Source organism: Schistocerca americana, chromosome 3 (genome assembly GCF_021461395.2).
Source record: "Schistocerca americana isolate TAMUIC-IGC-003095 chromosome 3, iqSchAmer2.1, whole genome shotgun sequence".
Lineage (NCBI taxonomy): Eukaryota > Metazoa > Arthropoda > Insecta > Orthoptera > Acrididae > Schistocerca > Schistocerca americana.
In genome coordinates, this window is record NC_060121.1 from 207,299,159 (window position 1) to 207,319,309 (window position 20,151).

At 38.8% G+C, this 20,151-nt stretch overlaps 1 protein-coding gene across 5 annotated transcripts in view; it reads left to right on the forward strand.

Moving 5' to 3' along the window:
* Window positions 1–14,881: 14,881 nt before the first annotated feature.
* LOC124607359 (cyclin-dependent kinase 12) overlaps window positions 14,882–20,151 on the forward strand; it is a 146,425-nt gene continuing 141,155 nt past the window's right edge. For 2 of the 5 annotated variants that reach the window (XM_047139665.1, XM_047139666.1), the window contains exon 1: window positions 14,882–15,152. The gene's annotated coding sequence lies outside the window, so the exon portion shown is untranslated. Of the gene's footprint in view, window positions 15,153–15,744; window positions 15,840–20,151 lie in introns of those variants that run through there. The other 3 variants (XM_047139661.1, XM_047139664.1, XM_047139662.1) reach the window with 2 other exon arrangements.

Here is a 20,151-nt window from a genome sequence, read left to right on the forward strand (position 1 = left end):
CATGAATGATGCTTTCTAAATCCATGCTGATTTGTGGACAGAAGCTTTTCTGTCTCCAGGAAATTTGTCACATTCAGACTCATAAGAAGTTCATGAATTCTGCAGCAAAACAATGTTAAGGATACAGGGTCCATTCTTTTGCTGTTTTTATATGCAAGAGTTATCTGTGCTTTATTCCAGTCACTTGGGATTTTGTGTTGGGTGACAGATTCACTATAAGTGCAAGCTATGTAAAAGGTCAATGACATAGAGAATTCTTTATAAAAAAGAATTGGGATTCCATATGGATATGGTGACTTACTAGTTTTCTGCTCTTTCAGATGCATCTTTAAGACAAGGATGCCTATTACTATGTCCTCAATATGGGAATCTATCCGATGGTCAGTTGCAGTATGTCTGTATCATCCAGGTGTGTAAACAATATTTTAAACTCAAAATTTAAAACTTAAGCTTTCCTTTTATTATGATACCAGACAGGTCTGTTAGTAACTGGATAGAAGCCTTTGATCTGCTTATTGATTTTATGTGGGACCAAAATTTTCTTGCATTCTCAGAAGGATCTTTTGCTAAGGTATGATGGTGGTAGTACACTTCAGTATTGATCCTTTTATAGACGCATGAATCCCTACTAACTTTTGCCTGTCATCATTTGTGCATTTTCTTTTGAATGTGAGTGCAACCATCTCTGCTTCCTCAGAATTTTCTGAATTTTGTATTAAACCACGATGGGTCTTTTCTGTCATTGCTCTTCTACTTGTCTCACATTTCTCCAGAGCCCGATTTATAGTTTGGTTAAACTTTGCCCATAATTCCTCTACATCCAGCATACTGTAAGTAAATGATGTCCATTAATTCTCTGACTGGGATTCTAACAACTGCTTATTCACTCCTTCTAGCAAAATTACTCTCCTTGTCAGGCGCGGCTCGTGCTTTCTATACTGGGGAAGGCTGCGATATTTATCGATCGGAGCCATCATAGACCTAGGGTTACGCTACAGATTAGTCTGACATAAACAACTAAGAATTCAGGGGGGGGGGGGGGGGATCACTCTCTACCCATAATTTTACGTACTGTATCTTCTATAATCAGGTATTCAATATCATTAGAAACTAACTTCGAGTTACAATCTTTGGTTAGTGTTTTTAAACGTCATTACATTTTCTGACACTTTGCAGCAAATCATATGAAAAGACGCGTTTCGGAGAGATCTTTAATGCGATGAATGTTAACTTTGCGGCTGCTTAATATTTTAAATGTTTTCAGTTCTAAACTTAAGGGCGTTTATTGTGGTTTACCTCCAAAGCTCGAAGTTTATGAGTTCGCATGACGATACTGTGATGTTTTGGTGACGTTACAGGTCTTGTGCAAGTAAAACTCACTAAAATCTTGCAAAATACAGTCCGAAAAAGAAACTTGCTAATATCACACGATATCAACAAAAGCAGTCAGCATCAGCAAGCAAGGAAAGTAAAGTAATGGGACAAATTTCGCGCGCTTTGTCCCTTAATCACTTATGAAACTCTCGCTAGATGGCAGTACTGGTATGTTACTGTAATGTAGTGCACTCTGGCGGGATATTTGCAAACTTATTCTAATTGTGGATAAAATAGCCAATGGCAGAAGCAAAACAACTATGTAAAACATTATCAAAACAATAATACTAAACGTCGATTAATGACGCATCGAAGCGTAGTAGAGACGTGCAGAGACAGAGATTGGATAGCAAAGTTTCGGCCACTCTACATTCCTTTATTACATAGATAGTGGAACGTGAAAAACGTGTGGTGGTTGGTATGACACCCTTAGGCTGCAAGCTCTGAGCCTCCGGGTCGCCCATAAAGAGCAGTACTATGTAGAAGCCACGCCCCCAAACCGCTACTACATGCAGCTTACGGACGTTCCAAGGCGCAGCCTAAACACTACTAACCGTTCGGAAAACATCCATCGATAGAAACAGTTCCAAAAAAGGTTGACCGTCGTTATTTTAATTGGAATGGGAATCATGCGAAATTCGTCCTGATAAATTAAATTATGTAATACGTTCTTGCGAAATTTACTTTAACATATATTTTGGGGCGGTTCCGCCTCAGAGCTTTTAATTACGAGCCGCGCCTGCTCCTTGTCTTCTTGGTTGATTCGTTAATATTAATAACTATCATCACTATGATATTATTAATCTCAGTAGCTATACTAACACTGTTGATAATGTCAGGCCTGTCTCTAGCTACAAGGTCTGAAATATTTCCTTTGCATGTGGGCACTCGAACCAGCTACTCAAGACAATATTCAGAAAATGCATTCAGAAGTACTTCACAAGACTGCCTGTCCATATCCCCTGCAGTGCATCCGTAGATGTCCCAGTCCATACTCTGTAGCTTAAAGTCTCATCCAACTAATATTGCACAATCTGTGTCTTTACATGCTACTGACCATAGATTTCCTTTGATTGATTCTAATACTGTTATAGCAGAATTGGGTGGCTGTTAAAAACATCCGACAGTTAACTTGTTTTCACATAGACCTGTTGTATGTGTAGATAACTTCACAGTCACACTCAAATTCTACCTCAATGGAGATAATATTTGTTGACAGCAATGAACGTTCCCACTCCAATGGTATCTAATCCGTCTTTCTGATATATGTACCATGAATTGCTAATAATTCATTTGGGGGTAGGAAAAGACTTTTGATAGGTTGCCAGAAACAAATGACTCTACAGAAGTTTCTCCTTTATAGGGATTTGGTTAGTAAATAATATTTTTCTACTTTTGAACCATAAACCTTGAAGTTGGTGGGGTGGCTTGCATGCCCCAGCGATACAAATAGCCATACCATAGGTGCAACCACAATGAAAGGCTATCTATTGTTAGGCTAAACAAACCTGTGCTTTCTGAAGAGGGGAAGCACCCTTTTCAGTAGCTGCACAGGCAACAGTCTGAATGATTGACTGATCTGGCCTTGTAACATCAACCAAAATGGCCTGGCTGTGCTGGTACTGGTGTAACTGTTCCCGAGAGAGTGCAGCTCTACTGTATGGTTAAGTGAAATGGGCAACCTTCTGGGTAAAATATTCTGGATCTCGAGGAAGGGACTACTAAGGATGACATCATCATGAAGAGGAACAAAACTGGCATACAACTTAGTGGACCAAGGAATGTTAGGTCACTTAATTGAATAGGTAGTTTAGAAAATTTAAAAAGGGACATGGATAGACTGAAGTTATAGTGACAGTGAATTTCGGTGGCAGGAGGAACAGGACTTCTGGTCAGGTGAATACAGGGTTATAAGTACAAACTCAAATAGGGGTAATGCATGAGTACGTTTAATAATGAATAAGAAAATAGGAATGTGGGTAAGTTGCTATGAACAGCATAGTGAATACATTATTGTTGTCATGATAAACACAAAGTTCCCACCGACCACAGCAGTACAGGTTTATACGAAAACTATAGAACTGAAAGATATTGAAGAAATAAATAATGAGATAAAAGAAATTATTTAGAAATTAAGGGAGGCGAAAATTTAATTTTGATGGGAGCTGGAATGGGACAGTACGCAACGAAAGAGAACATATTTGTTCATATCAGTTTCAATGTGAACATTGTCAGAGAAGTCGTGTCTATTTGTTGCCATCAGATCCAGTGAATTTCCTTCATGAGTGGGGTTCTGAGCTGTGTGTTCTAGGTTGTTTTCAGAGAAGGCATTTGGCAAGGTTTCACAGGATTTCTTATCATGCCCACCCCACCACTAACAATACTGTAATTTTCCCACTTGATTGTTGGGTTATTAATGTCTCCACCAATGATCACAGCTTGATTGGAGAACTGAGGTTTCGTCTGAAGTTTTTGGTTATGTCAGGAGATGAGTCTGGTGGGTAATACAAGGATGCAGATACCATTTTAGGCCCACCCCTGATACTGAGTCTTGCACAAACAATCTCACATGCAGCTCCAATTTCTATCTCGTTGGATTTGAGTTTCTTGAATACTGCAACAGGTTTCAACCAGCTTTCTGTACCTAGTATCATGTGAGCTTCACTGCTTTTCTGGAGCTCTTCGAATTCTGGCACTTTGTTGTTAATGCTTTAGCAGTTAATCACTAGGATTTTAATACTCTCGCTTGTGAGAGGAATTTATTTCGATCTTACACTGATACTCCTTGATTTCTTACAGCTATCGTTATTTGGACTGAACGGAGAGTCACTTAATCTTAAAAAAAAAAAAAAAAACACCCTTGTGTGCACTCCGCACACAATCAACTACCGTATTTACTCGGATCTAAGCCGCACCTGAAAAATGAGACTCGAAATAAAGCAAAAAAATAAAAATAAAAAAAAAAAAAATCCCGAATCTAAGCCGCACCTGAAATTTGCGACTCGAAATTCAAGGGGAGAGAAAAGTTTTAGGCCGCACCTCCAAATCGAAACAAAGTTAGTCCATTGTAATACGAGACACAATTTACGTCGAATGAATGACGATACAGCGACAGTAGTTTGGTTTGAGTCGTAAGCTTAGCAGTTAAGCTTTACCAGGTAGCCATTGCTATGCGTCAGGCGCTCCGTCCGTATTTATGCGAGTACCATTCCTTTTTCACGTGCTCTGTCTGGTTTGAATCGATTGCTTATTTTGCTTTGATCTGATAAGTGCCGTTTTCTTTGTTATAGGTGTCATCCTAAGCTGAAAATGCATTACTGTACTGTCATGGATTGTTTGTCGCATTCTGACAGTGCGTGTTTACGGCCTGTCGCCTCTCGCGGCACGGCTTGCTTTTGTGCGCGCTACCGCCGCTTACAATTAAAAAAAAAAAGAGAGGGGGGAATCGTCTCATTAGCGAAACAATGGCAGGAGACTGCTATTTGTTGTTACTTACACTGCTGCTTTCTTTGATAATGATCAACAAGAACCAAATAATAGACTGCGTATTTCAGAACATGTTCTGAACGAGAGTTCGGCGAAAATTTTTCTCCGTTTGAAAATCTTTGCGGCCGCTTCTGTAGTACATCAAATTCTGAACAGAAATTAGAGTCATCTTAGATTTAAAAATCTAGTCAGTCGCCATACTTCATTTCTGACTGTATCACATTAGGCATAAGAATAATACGAATATAAACATGACACGATACGTATATTCTTCCGCGTTTGCTGTTGTCTCACTCTAGTTTCGTAGTTTATTAGGCAGGATTTAAATGAGATAGCAGCAAACGCGAAAGAATACATGGCAAAATGTTTATATTCGATTATTCTTATGGTGAAGAGAATACTGCATGTGATTCACATTTCATCAGGTTCCTATTAGCAACCAACTCTTCTCACTGGTAGGAAAAAATTCAGAACGTAGAGTTGGCCATATTGACAAACATCCTAAACAGTCTTGCCAGTCGGATTTTCGTAGTACATTGAAATTCTGTTACATTCGAAGATGAACAATACGGAATTTGTATTTACTTCGTTGGATAATGTATGAAAATGCAGTGGTCGAAACTCGGGGCGGAGAAAAAAAAAAAGCTCGTCTTCCACCTTTTTTTTTAAATTTATTTACTGACACAGAGGTTTTGGCGAAAGTATTTATCTTTGTGCCTACAAAGCATACCTGTGTAGCGCTACATATATTCGACAGCAGAAGTTATAGTTGTACCGGCACCTACCAACGTTTTTCAGAACTTCCGCTTCCTTTGCACTCGATTCTAAGCCGCAGGCGGTTTTTTGGATTAAAAAAAGCGGAAAAAAAGTGCGGCTTAGATTCGAGTAAATACGGTACTTGGGTAGCAGCCTCTGATGTATACTATATACCTGACACTTTTAGGGGCACCCTACAGCCCTCAACCCTATAGCGCAAATATAGGATGTACAGCCTAGCTTGACACAGAACCTTTGATGTCTGTGGTTCAGTTCTTCCACTTAACTCAGAACCAAAGGGCCATGATCAGGCCTGGGGATGATGCTGCAAATTATGAGCTTCATTGAAACCCCTTCTGCAAGTCTGGTCTTCTGAACTTTCTCTGCCAGTCGCTGGAATGATCAAAGTATGACCTTGGAGCCAAGATGACATGAATCATTTGTTCCAATGTGCACCACAGTCTTGCAATTGGTTGTACCCTGTTCCATCAATGGCTGCCAGAATAGTCTCTTCAACATGCCACATGAAACTCCCAGGCGCACATACACTTAGTGCCTCTGGTGTCTTTTCCTATCCATTGCTGCCATCATTTGCTATATGTCTGAACTGCTGACAATTAATAATCCTCTACCCTTTGGCATTTGCCCCCTCTTGACAGCAGAGAAAACAGGTTTCCCCAGAAGATCTGAGTCCCACTGACACAGCTTCAGTGAACGACAGCACCATGAACTTGTTGGTTAGGATGATCCGTGTAACACCCTGAGTCCTGGACCCCGTCCATCCTGTATAGAACTACTAGATCAACAATTGAGACACTACCTGCTGCCAAAAGGATGAGCAATGTCAGATCCCTCACTTCCTGCAGAGGAGACAGGATCCACAGGTAAGGATAGTGTCTGAGGTGCCTTTGGTACCTGTACCACTGGTACATGACTCTCAGGAGTTCTTTGAACACACTGATTTGCAGCAGCTGCCAATTGTTTGATAGTAGTCAGGGTGATTTCCAATTGCTTACAAACATCAAACAACTCATTCTGTGTTCAAGAAGGGCATCCACAGTGGGGCTGCATTTTGGCTGGTGCAATGTATTACAGGGCAGTGAGCAAATAATTTTAGACTAGGCCTGCTGATTATGAAACTTCCTGTCAGATTAAAACTGTGTGCCGGACTGAGACTCGAACTCGGGACCTTTGTCTTTCGCGGGCAAGTGCTCTACTGGCGGAAGTAAAGCTGTGAAGATGGGGCGTGAGTCATGCTCGGGTAGCTCAGATGGTAGAGCACTTGCCCACGAATGGCGAAGGTCATGAGTTTGAGTCTTGGCACGACACACAGTTTTCATCTGCCAGGAAGTTTCATGTCGGCACACATTCCGCTGCAGAGTGAAAATCTCATTCTGGAAACATCCCCCTGCTGATTTTCTTTTAATCTGTTGAGCTAGAAAAATACTAATTGCCTATATGAACTGAACAAAGAACGAAACAAGATTTCTGTTAAGGCAACAGAAAAACCTATGGTAAAAATAAATAGTTTCCTAAAACTTTTTGATTTTAGTTATAGTTGTTAACAAACTCGAAAATGGAGTTAATGTATGAAAAATGTAGATCATATGTACAGTACCCATATTTAAGGGAAAACTAGATGTAACACAATATGTTAGTTACTATATCTGCTACAGTAACTAAATCACAAACGCTGATTTACTAGAAATTAGATTATGCATAGGACAATGGTAACTTCTGGAAATTCTCAAAAATGCATGTTCATTTGTGTTGATGTACAATGAAATACCTGTTTGTAACAATCAGTAGGAATATAAAATGGAACAGATATGCTCCCAGTTGTGGGTAAAACATTTCAATTTATTGGCAGAAAATGGGGGAAATGCAATTGGTCTACAAAGGAGATTGCTTACAAACCACTCGTCTGACAGGGGATATTGGATGTATTACGGATGATCACAGCTTTTTTTGACACATGGGAAATTGTCACAGAGAGGCTAAAGAAACTGACTTTGTAGATATTTGAAGACAGATGCAAACTATCCTGACGGAGCCTACTTACAAAGTTTCACTAACTTTCTTTGAACTATCAGGTCAAAGTAGATTCCAGAGGGTGCCGTTACCATTAATTTGCAGGCAGCCTCATTGGGGACACTGCTCATGAAACTGTAAATATCCCAATTGATTGTCAGATGACTGAAGTCTGCTTCAGTGATGACAGTATGAGAGGGGGAAACATACTAATGAACTTGAGTTTTTCACTATAGTATTTGGTTAGATCAGTGGGAGAGTCTGATGATTGATTGTTGTTGTTGTTGTGGTTCTTCAGTCCTGAGACTGGTTTGATGCAGCTCTCCATGCTACTCTATCCTGTGCAAGCTTCTTCATCTCCCAGTACCTACTGCAACCTACATCCTTCTGAATCTGCTTAGTGTATTCATCTCTTGGTCTTCCTCTACGATTTTGATGATGATTGATAGAAAGACATAATTAGAAGTTGTCCACTCTTGATACTGAGTCTTGTTGAAACAGAGTGGCATGCAGTATCAATTTTTATCTTGGTGGATTTGAGTTTCTTGCCTATTGTGAAAAATCAAACAGCTCCATTTCCGATTAGCCTATTCTTTTAATATCCACTTAGATTCATAACAAAATCACAGTTTTCAATTTCATAATGTACAGAAAGTTCTGGCTAAGAATTTCGAATTATTTAGGAATAAAGGAGGCGACATACCAAAAGGCAGAAGCGCTGCATCATCGACAGGTATACAAACAAAAGGGAAAGAGCTCGCTAGCTTTTGGAATAAAATTCCTTTTTCATGCTTGTAGGAGAAACGTGCACAGAAACACACTCACACTCATGCATACTCGTGGCTCCCTACATTGTGCTCAGTCAGCTGCCAGCTCTTTACTGCCCCACAGTGACTGTATTGAGGTGAGGTGGGGTGCAGGGTGGTTGGATGGTGGTACAAATTGGGGCAGGAATCCAGTCAGTCCCAATTCTGACCAACATCCAACTGTGACCTTCCCACACTCCATTCTAACCATCTCCTGGTCACCTTCCAGGAATTCCCAACTTCCAACCCGGCCTCACCATCCTTTCCCAGGTCCCTCCCTGAGAACAACAACGAATCTGCAGAAGAAAGGACTGCCCCATACAACCTAAAAATGGCCAACATTATTGTGATGAACTGGAGTGACTACCTGGCAGAGGGCCTCTGTCACCTCCACCTGCAAGCTCTGCCAAAGTGACCCCATCCCAGAAGTCCAACGTAACCTCCAATCACTGATGAAATCTTTAGGCCCTTCCCAGAACCTCTCCCCTAAATCCATCTCCCTACTCACCCGAACAACAGCCTGCACACCAACCTTCTACATGCTCCCCAAAATCCACAAACCAAACAATCCTGGGTGCCCCATTGTAGCTGATTACAGTGCCCCCAGTGAAAAAATATTGACCCTTTTTGACCAAAATCTGCAACCAATTGTCCAAAACCTAGCCTCCCACACTGCTGATACCAACCAATTCCTGCACCAGCTCTCCACTGTGCACACCCTTACCTCCCGTGTTCCTACGCGTCACTTTACATGCAGCCTCCTTATACACCAACATCCCTAATGCCCATGGCATTTCTACGATTGAACACCACCTCTCCCAACACCCTGCAGATTCCAAACCCACCACTTCATTCCTCATACACCTAACCAAGTACTTCCTGTCCCATAACTACTTCATGTTTGAAATTTGTGGCACAACCATGGGCACCTGCATGTCATGCTCTTATGCCAACCTCTTCATGGGCCAGTTAGAGGAAGCATTCATAGCTTCCCAAAACCCCAAACACCTGGTCTGGTTCATGTTTATTGATGACATCTTTATAATCTGACCCAAAGCCAGGACACTTTATCCTCATTCCTCCGCAATCTCAACACCATCTCTCCCATTCACTTCATCTGGTCCTCCTCCACCCATCGTGCCACCTTCCTAGATGTCTATCTTCTTCTCTCAGATGGCTCCATCCATGTCAGTTCACATCAAACCCACCAATCACTAGCAGTACCTGCAGTTTGACAGCTGCCACCTCTTCCACCCCAAAAAATCACTCCCATACAGCGTGGCCACCTGACGCATCTGCAGTGATGAGAACTCCCTTGCCCAGTATGCTGAAGGTGGCCTTTACAGACAGGCAATACCCTCCAAACCTAATACACAAAAAGATTTCCCATGCCATATATCCCCACATACACCTGATCCTCACATCTATCCCAAAAACCAGTCACAAAGCAGTGTCCCCCTTGTCACAGGACACTGCCCGGGACTGGAATGACGGAACTGTGTCCTTTGTCAGGGATTTGATTATCTATTATCATGCCCTGAAATGAGGGACATCATACCCAAGATAGTTCTGTCCCCTCCCAAGGTGGTGTTCTGCCACCCACCCAACCTCGACAACATCCTAGTCCATTCCTATGCCACTCCCACCCCAAATCCCCTGCCATGAGGATCATATCCTTGTGGAAGACCCAGGTGCGTGACCTGTGCAATCCACCCACCCAGCACCTCCTACTCCAGTCCCCGTCACAGGCTTATCCTACCCCATCGAAAACCAGACCACTTATGAAAGCAGCCATGTTATATACCAGCTGTGCTGCAACCATTGTGCTCTGTTTTATATTGGTATGACAACCAACCAATTGTCAACAATGATGAATGGTCACTGCCAAACTGTTGCCAAACACAAGGTGGACCACCTAGTGGTAAAACATGCAGCAGAGCACAACATGAGAGATTTCAATGGGTACTTCAGAACCTGTGCCATCTGGATCCTCCCCACCACCAACAGCTTTTCTGAGCTGCAAAGATGGGAGCTATCCTTATAGCACATCCTTACTCATGCAACCTCCCTGACCTAAACCTAAGGTAACTCTGTGTGTGTGTTTTCTCCTACAAGCATGAAAAGGAATTTCATTCCAAAAGCTAGCAAAGCTCTTTACCTTTCTTTGTGCATATGTCGACGACACAGCACTTCCGCTTTTCAGCGAGACATCTCCTTTATTCCTAAATAATTCATAGTTTTCAATTTCAGGTTTCAGTCCGTTTGCTGTATTACATGAGCTCCACTGCTTTTTATTAACGCATTAACCATCAAAGACAATTTATTGCATTCTGCCAGTGAAGAAGTTATCAGTTTAGTCAAAAATCTAGCTCATTATCCATTATGATGTTTTTACTTTAGTAGATGTCAACTTAGTGCTGAATCAAATACTTTTGTAAGTCTAGAAACAGCAAAAGCATCTGGTTACTTCTGCCCGTAGTTTCTAGACCATCATATAGGACATGAAATGTGGGACTATCATTTTTCACTATTGGAGTTTACAGATTCCATCTTGGCTGCAATGGAGTTTGTCTTTTTGCTACAGGTAAGTTATTATGTTTGAACTGGGAATGTTCATAAAGTATGGTACTGATAATTTAGGTAGCTATTTGTATGCTCCGTACATCATTTGTACAATTAATTGTTATGAAGTGGAACAAGTCATTTTGCATTCACATGTAATATGATACAAATGTTCATCTACATTTTTTTCCTTCAGTACTTTTGCTAACTAATTATTCTTGCCTGTCACCTTGAACATATTATAAAATTAGAAATTCTTCTATGGAATGGATGGAGGCATCAAGAAGAAACTTTTTCAGTTTGTTTTAAAATTTAACTTAGTTGTATGTCATATATTTTTTATCCCTGGGTAAGTGATGAAAAATTTTGGTGGCAGCATTGTGCACCCCTTTTTGTGCTAAAGATGACCTTAATGTGGAGTAACAAATATAATTTTTTTTTTGATATTGTAATATATACATAATTGATCCTCTTGAACTATAGCAGATTATTTACAACAAACTTCCTGTAGGAATAAATACAATGGGAGGCAGTAATCTAAATGTCTACCTTACACAGATGTCTACAAAATGTTCATCGGTGAGCTCCATATATTATTCTTAATGCACATTTTTGAGCAATAAACACTTTCGTTCTTAAAGTTGATTCACCCCAGAAATATTATTGAATAAAATACACAAAATATTTCAACACACTGATATGTCTCTCCCCAATATTTTCAATCATTCAGTGTCCAAATGTGGCTAAATTAATTGTTACAAATTTTTACATTTCCATCCTAGTTATTATTTCCTCACCATGTGTTAACACTTGTATTTGGTGTAGCACTATTACCTTTTTATGGGCAGAACTGAATCTTTTGTATCTTTTTGAAATTGAGAGTGAGACTATTTACAGAGAACCACTCAATAACACTTTTAAGCATCTTATTTACCATTTACTCTGTTGCCATATATATGTTTGGATTGATTACAGTCCTAGTGTCATCCACAAAAAAAGTAATCCTCCTTCTTGTATGTAAGATGGAAGGTTGTTTACATGTCTGAGAAACAACAGAGTACCTATGATTCATACTTGTGGACCCCGTAAGTGATTTCTCCACTCAAGAATCTCTCCTGCTTACATTGGTTGAATTTTTAGATGTAACTTTCAGCATTATATTAGTTAGATAAGACATTACCCTCTGGTTTACTGTACAATCAATTCTATTCCACCCCAGTTTCTCTGGGAAAGTATTTTATTTCACAGAGTCAATGGTTTTCGATACAGTAGTTAAGGATGCCTTTTTGCTGATGGATATGAAAAAACTGTTTTCCAACTAACAATAGTGATAAATTACAGTTAAAAACGGATGTCACACCCAGCGACCCTTGTCTCCACGTGCTATGACATACTTAAATCATACATTACAAATAGGAAACAATGCACAGAAATCAGACATACTAGTGGGGGAAACATAACAAACTACAGATCAGAATTACAAACAGTTAAACACGGTGTGCCGCAAGGGTCTGTGCTTGGGACAATACTATTTATACTCTACGTAAATGACTTCCCTAGCTATATAAATCAGAAACTTATAATGTATGCTGATGACACAACAATCATTTGCACAGCTGACACAAAGGAGGAGCTTGAGAAGGAAGCACTCCTGACTATCGAAAATGCAAATAAATATTTAACACAGAACAACCTGTTTATGAATCAGTCTAAAACAATAAATGTAGTATTTCAGACCAAGCATAGTGAAAATTATATATAAATGTTAATATAAATGGAAAGACTATTAAAGAAGTAACCAGCACAAATTTTCTAGGAACTACAATAGACAAACATTTGGCATGGGGGGAGCACATAGATGCACTGTGTAAAAAGATAAACAAACAGATCTTCATCATGCATAAAACAGCTAAGACTGTGGATGATAAAGTCCTCAATCAATGTATTATGGACTTGTCTTCCCACATTTGTCTTATTCAGTTCATATATGGGGAAGTGCACAAGCTGGCTACCTAAAAAGAATATTCACAATTCAGAAAAGGGCAGTGAGATGCATTGCAAAAATACCACCAAGACAGACCTGTAGGCAAGCTTTTGTACACTATAATATTATGACAGTATATTCACTGTACAATACCAAAGCATAATGGTGGTAAGGTCAAGTGATAAACACCTCCTAAATAAAGACGTACACAAACACGGTACAAGAGGAAATGAAAATTACTACATGATAAACAGAAATCTAAAACTGTCTATGACTGCCCCAGAAGAAGCAGGCAAAAGGTTTTTTAATCAACTCCCCAAAATCATTAAAAAAGAAACAGACCTAAAATGTTTTAAAAATCATTTGAAACTATATCTCACAGAGAAATGTATATACAGTTTGAGTGAATACTAAGATGGTGTTTAAATATGTTATATCGTTACTGAAATGTACCTTTAAAAATTATCATTTCTGTATGTTGTTTGGATTTGTGTGTACATATAATGTGAAACATGTAATACCTTTGTATGATTATGGACTATTTCTGTTTAATTATTTGTTTCATTTATATATAATGAAATCAAGTTTGATGTTAATAGCCTATTATATGACACACCCAATACTCTCGCTGGATTTTCAGCTGGAGTCCATGGGCAAAGAATAAATAAATAAATCTTCTACACCCGATGTTTTTGCTGAAGTACCAGGAACAGCTTTTAAGAAACACAGCAAACCTGTTATTGCTGTTAATGAATGTGAAGTTTATCACTAATACTTTACTTGCCTAACCAACTGAGTACATTTCTTGTGTTCTGGGTGCTCTATGTACATCCTGGATACCAAGTCACTAATAATTAAACCACAATTATGTGTTTGCTGGTAGCCATCTGTTTATGAGATCTTAGAGATTAATTTTAACAAGTGCCACTATTGGTTGTCAAAAACCATTAATATAGCAGTCAGGAAACAGTGTGTGTATTGTATATCGCACATTAGGAGTTCTGTACATCCTCCCCTACCTCTTATTCCCCCCTGTGACGTTATTTCTGTAACTATTGACTTCTTGTAAAGGGCGAACTAATTTCTGGGGCTTTTCCTCACGGGTTTTTGCACAAAATTAACTCCCGTCAAGGGTGAATACAACTATGTGATCTGAACAGCTATGGTTTTTCTTTCTTTTCAAGGATAGCAAATGAACATAAGGATTAAGTTACTCGACAGCATAAAATTTGTGCAGAGGCCTAAAGAACCCTACTAAAGCGTACAACTAGAATAATTCTAAATATGTAACAAACATATCTACATTATAGATGTTATTAGTTACGACGCAGGAAGGTCTACAATTAAAATAATTATCCCTGGACATTTACTATTTACCACTAGTGTGTTTTGTTGACGCTATTTTAACTGTGTATTTCGTCGTCATATGCACACGACGCATAAGTAATATACTTTAGTGCCTAGACTGATTTTTGCTACGGACTGTAATAAAGTGCAAGATGGGCATTAAATTTTTCCAAAACATTTAATAATTATGGGCATCTATTCCCCTTGTATTCCGGCGTGCAAACACCCACCCACATTGACTTGTTTCGTTTCCCCTACCCTTACCCCTACACTTCCTTCACGTTTATCCAGTGCATGCAACGTTTTTAATTGGTGTGGAAATGGACACAACACAAAGTTTTAATATTGAAAAAGATATTTTTAAAACGTAAAACATCGATAGGTCAACTGTGTGAGCAACACAGTTGGGTGAAATGTGGCCACAAACATGCACTGTTCATTTTTCAGAAGACCTAGCTCTCGGTGCATTCACAAGGTTGGCAATAATGTTGACGTCACCAAAGTGACCAAATGGCTGTATCTAAGTTCACGTAGATGATGAAGCTGAAACATGAGTAAAGAATAATGTAAATTACGAACATAGCTCCAGAATCGAATAGCTGACTAGCAAGAAAAACTGACTTCAAAAGTGTAGATAATTTTGCATAAATAAAGAACGATACCTGAGAATATATATATATCTTCCTTTTTATCCTCAATTTACGTCGGGCTCAATGGACTGATGCCCTGTGTACTAATCGGATCGCCTTGATGAAGAATACGCAAATATGTACTGTCTGACTGAATAGTGCTACCCATCAGTTCTGGTGAGTACGCACCGTTCGCTTTACTTAATATATTTAATGATAGTTTCTGTGTAAATATCAATTTACGATACTAATTCCAGCGAATGTACCGTGTAACCACTTCTGAACAAGATGGCGGACAGGTAGTTCCTGAAATTATTTTGCTGCGTGTTTTGAAATCATTTTCAAAGTTTTCAGTAGTGATCATTACGTGACTGACATTTGTAAACACAAATTCTAAAATAAGTGTAGTGTTTTTGTGGCCGTAAACAGAAACGGTAAGGTTATGATGTCTTTGTGGGCTACATTGTGTATCTACAAATTAGGTTTTGTTTTCCTGGAATGATAAAACACCGTTGCACAGTGACGAAAAGTTGAACACCTAGCACTTCAGTTATTATGTGTTTTGTTTGCAGGTAAATGTCTTTTCGTATTTTTGGGCCTTGTGGAAGTCATATCTAGTGTCATTGTGGTGAAACAGTTGTGCAGCGGTGCTGTTACAATGGCAAGGGTAGATCACTGGCTGTATCTCCGGTGTAAAGAGATAAATTTTCTAAAAGGCGCCTTAAAAATGTTATCCGGATTCTAAATTACGATAAATTACTTTTGGTGCCAGTTGTCCGTTTCTCAGTGATGTCAGCTGGGTGTTTACGTTTGATTATACAGAAAACATTGTATGTTTTCTTGTATGGAAGAAATTTATTTCGTGTGAGTTTATTTTTATTAACTGTTACAGTTATGGACTACGTTTTACGGTTTGTAGAGTGTCATATTGACATGGTCAAATTGTGGCAAAAGGTTTGTTGAGAATCAGCTGAGTGGTTAATCTTATTTGTATTGTTTTAGCCTCCAAATTGCGTCATTAGCTTTCTGAGTGTTTAGCCCATGCATTTAACAATTATTTTTGGTGTGCAGCCCTGTGAACTGACCCCTCAGTGTTTTTTGAATCGTAGTGCATATTTTATATCCACAGTATATTTGAATGTTGTGTTGAAACTAGTTGCAGGATTGTGTTCTCAGGAAATGTTACAAACATATGAAGTGGCATTAGTTGTGCCTTTTTGCAAATTGATTATATATCCGCCTTGTTCATTTACTTATCTATAGGCCTTATTACTTAGCAGAATGGTAGCTGTACCTATATGTAGAGACCTGGTGAGATACCCATGAGTGGAAGTTTCAGTGAGCAGTGCAGTAGAGTGGGAGTATTCAAACTTAGTTATTAAGTCACCAGCAATTCATGGTGGAGGGAAATTACATAGTGTAACCTGACCCTTTTCTGAGAGCGAATAAATCTGTGAAAATTGAATGACTTTCAGATGGTGTGGAATGTTACCGCCCATTGCCAGCCTTACCTATTACACAACACAACATACCGTAGCATTTTAGCAAGCACTGTTGATGCTGTTTATTCCAGTGTGCTGCCCTCTCTGTGAGAAAGAGGTGTGGGCTTGTTTCCCAACTCCTCTCTTTCTCTCATAGCAGCACACAAACCAGGGGACGATCATGTGCTTACACTTCCACCAACTACTGCAACAGTTTCAAGTTAGATTTTGTGTATAGTAGTCATATTTCCGTAATACAACAATGAAAATAATCAAATGTTAACAAACATGCAGATATTTATAATTACTTACGGGTCCCTGCACATATTGCCCACATGACTTCTGGTCGATGTCAGGGCCGTGTACATATTCCTGCCTCTCAATTACATTCTTTCTGCACTTCTGTCCGGGAAAAAAAAATGATTTAGCACCTGTGTGTAATAAGATGATGTTGAACTCAATACGGTTAACATTTTACATCTCAAATCTTTGGCAGAGAGTTACCTAATATTAAGCAGTATAATACGAAAGTGTATGGCAGAGATGTGTTCTTGTTTCACCATTTCTTACTTTCTTTTATTTAGGGTAAACCTATGCTGTTTGGTATTTTATTTAAGAAGGGGAGGCCACGACATTGGGATCACAGATTCACTACAAACTGTGTACTCTTTTATTAGGCCATAAAAAACAGTATAATGTGCAAGTAGTAAGGTGCACTACTCAGGCAATTCCAAGAAAATCACAAGGGAAATTTTATGCTGCTTATTATGTAACTGGTCTATCTATGTGAAGGTGCCGGCAGTAAGAAGTCATTGTTATCAAGCGGTTACTGTTGGCGCATAGCGAAAGACTTGTGCATGAGGCTATGGTTCAAATCCTGCCATCACTTATTTTTTAATCGATATTTTTTTCCATCACTGGTCACATTATTGAATTTATACGAGTTTTGAGAGGTAATATAACGGGGACAAAAAAAACGACGTGCATTTTCATGAAGTCGCCGTGAATTTCATGTGTTATTTGATTATTTACTATTTCTAATAAAATTTTCAGGGTTGAGGAACAGGCTTGAAAAGCCAAATCAAACCTCGATAAATAATGATGCGAACGACGCTATTCACAATCAGTAATACAGTAAGTAACAATGTGCCAGACAACAAGACTAGTGTAAAATTCATTGTCAGATGTGCTCTCGATGTCACATGTTGCAGGATGGTATTTTTCATGAGCTATAACATAAACTGAAACTTCATACAAATACACATCGTTTTTCTTTTGTTCTCATTATATTACATCTCAAATGTCATATAAATTAAATTAAATGACTAGTGATGAATGAAAAAATAGATTAATAATTAAGTTTGAGTGGGAGTCGAACCGTCACCTCAAACACGTATGTCTGACGAAGCTCGAACGCTAATCACTTGATGACTAATGAACTCCGATTTTCGGCTACTATGCATTGATATATAAGGCACATAATAGACGTGTAAAAATTCTCATGCGATTTTCTCTGAATTGTCAGAGTAGTGCACCTTACTACTTGTACATTATTTTGTTTTTAATGACCTACTAGAGGTGTGCAAAGTTTGAAGTAAATCTGTGAGCCCAACACTGTGGCCTCACCTTACAAGATGTATGCTTTAGGTGAACTTTTAAAGATGTTTGTTTTAATCACTCCTATTGTTTCTTTGACAACTCATTATATAGTTTAATTTCCTTGTGGAACACACAGTTTTAAGTTTTTTTGATATGTTTAATAAGTTAGATTTGGCATTTGCTCCATGATAATAAATAGAACTGTCAGTGTAATAATTATTAGTATTAAAACCCCTAAGTCTTTAAACAGATTTTTACAGTGACTGCAATTACTGTTTTTGGTTGATATTCCTGTGTCCCTTTCTGTAATTTGAATGTTGTCACTGTATGATGTTTACTAGATTCCCCCAAAGAAACAATATTTCGTGCAGTGATATCTGATTTCCTGGCCACAATGAACAGTTGATTGCAACTGTAATTTACAGTATTAGTTTTAGTAATTTATTCATCCAAAGATCATTTCATAACGATACAGGATTTGTCAGCTTAATACAGGGAGAAACATAAGCTAGATATACATACAGACTTACGACTATACATATGTTTTGTGATGAGAGGTCAGGTGATTTGCTGTAGTCTTATCTAAGGAAACATCATGGAATTTGCCTGAAATGATTTATGAAAATCATGAAAATCCTAAATGTGGATGATCGAACTGAACATCTGCCTCCATTCTATTCACAGTACGTTGGAGTGTACCTTGTGGATAAGTTTCTCTTCTTTGGGGTTGTATGATGGATCTTGTTTATTTTTATTATTTACTGTATGATGGATCTTGTTTATTTTTATTATTTACAATGCTTCCTTCACTTGGAACTCATAAGCAAGTTGAAGAGTAGGAATGAAGATGTCTGTCATCAAATTTCTTCCTTTCTTCAGAAATTTCAGTGAGAGGCACAGAAAATGTACCTTCCAAACAGGTGATTACATAAATGTATATTCTCTGTATAGAGGTGTGGGAATGCTTCCCAAACATACTTCACTTTTATGTCAACAGTACTAAGAAACTGAAGCTGTTGATGTCTCTATTTTATTGGGAAAGAACTAAATGAACCTGGACATTTTTTTCCTTTGTATGAGGCAAGCACAAAAAATAAGAGTACTCGATTTTTATATTTTTCGTAGAAAAGTGTATTTGAAAAAAATTACTGGATATTGTTGATACACTTGTTGACTATTTTTTCACATAATCACTCTCCCATTCAGTGCATGTGGTGAGCTTTGGTATGAGCTGCTTCTGCTCTCCTTGAAGAACTCTTCCACCATTTCCTTCTTCCACTTTGAAACCACTTTTTGTACCTGCTCGTCAATTTAAAATTTAATTCCACCGATGTGTGCTTTCAGGGAGGTGAAAAACTGATAATCTGGAGGTGCCAAATCAGGGAAACATAGGGGGTGATTAAGAACATCCCAACCAAATGGGTCTAAGGGTGCCGTGTTGGCTAAGGCTGTGTGAAGATGGGCATTGTTGTGCAACAAGCACACTCCTCTTTTGCTTTTATCACTTCTTTTTAATTTTTTTTAGGGTCTCAAAATAATGTTGTGCATTGATGTTCTCCTGAGGCAGAAATTCAAATGAAATCGGCCCCTAAACAGTAAGGTCATGATTTCCCCCTCCCCCCCCCCCCCCCCCCACCCCCTCCCTAAAGATTGTGGTTGTGAATTCTTTGGCAGGTAGGGAATTGGTGTGATGCCACTGTGACAACTGTCTTTTCATATCAGATACATTTCATCTCCAGTCATTCTAGAGCTCAGACAATCCTTGCCCTGTAATTAAAGAAACTCAAGAAACTTGTGCGCACTATTGACCCAGTTTTTCTTGTGCTGCTCTGTCAGCTGTTTTGGGACTCATCTTGTGCACTGTTTCCGAAATCCTAGCATACTTTTAGTGTCTCATATAAGAGAGTTGTAGAGGCACTGCAGAAATTTCATCCACTGACAATCAACGGTTGTCACGAAGTGTTTCCTTGATTTTTTTTTTTTTTACTAACTCATCAGTCAAAATGGGTTATCCACTGCTCTGTTCGCCATGGACATTTGTTCTGATCCAGTAATCTCCCTGCACCATTTAAACGCATTAATTATTTATGAAAAAA